The following is a 437-nucleotide window of genomic DNA, read 5'->3' as shown; positions in this document are numbered from 1 at the left end:
GGCCGCTTTCCCCTGACCAGGAAGCTACATCCGTAGCTACACTGGAGGAGGTGTGCATCATTTCATTGTCATGGGCTGTGCTTTGAAGGTCTGCCCTCCACCTAGGCCCCGCCATTGCTCACCCCTGGCTAAGGTGCTCGATGCTGGGCTGCCCCACCCTCCAGGGGCGCCTTCCCCTTTCCCCTGGGCAACAGCCTGCCCAGCGGCACAGCCCTTCAGTGCCGTGAAAGGCACTCTCCCAGCCCCTGGCCGGGATGATCCTTGACTCCCAGCGGCAACAGCCTGCCCAGCGGCACAGCCCTTCAGTGCCGTGAAAGGCACTCTCCCAGCCCCTGGCCGGGATGATCCTTGACTCCCAGCCCCTGGCCGGGGTGATCCTTGACTCCCAGCCCCTGGCCGGGGTGATCCTTGACTCCCAGCCCCTGGCCGGGGTGATC

At 65.4% G+C, this 437-nt stretch overlaps 1 protein-coding gene across 1 annotated transcript in view; it reads left to right on the top strand.

Annotated features, from left to right (window-relative positions):
• The window catches only part of HVCN1 (hydrogen voltage-gated channel 1), an 8,536-nt gene that overhangs the window by 4,836 nt on the left and 3,263 nt on the right, over window positions 1–437 (top strand). The window lies entirely within an intron of this gene.

Source organism: Elephantulus edwardii, unplaced genomic scaffold (genome assembly GCF_000299155.1).
Source record: "Elephantulus edwardii isolate Elephantulus edwardi_28Jun2011 unplaced genomic scaffold, EleEdw1.0 scaffold00148, whole genome shotgun sequence".
NCBI lineage: Eukaryota > Metazoa > Chordata > Mammalia > Macroscelidea > Macroscelididae > Elephantulus > Elephantulus edwardii.
The sequence above is the reverse complement of the archived record's forward strand: the minus strand, read 5'-3'. Positions and strand labels throughout refer to the sequence as shown.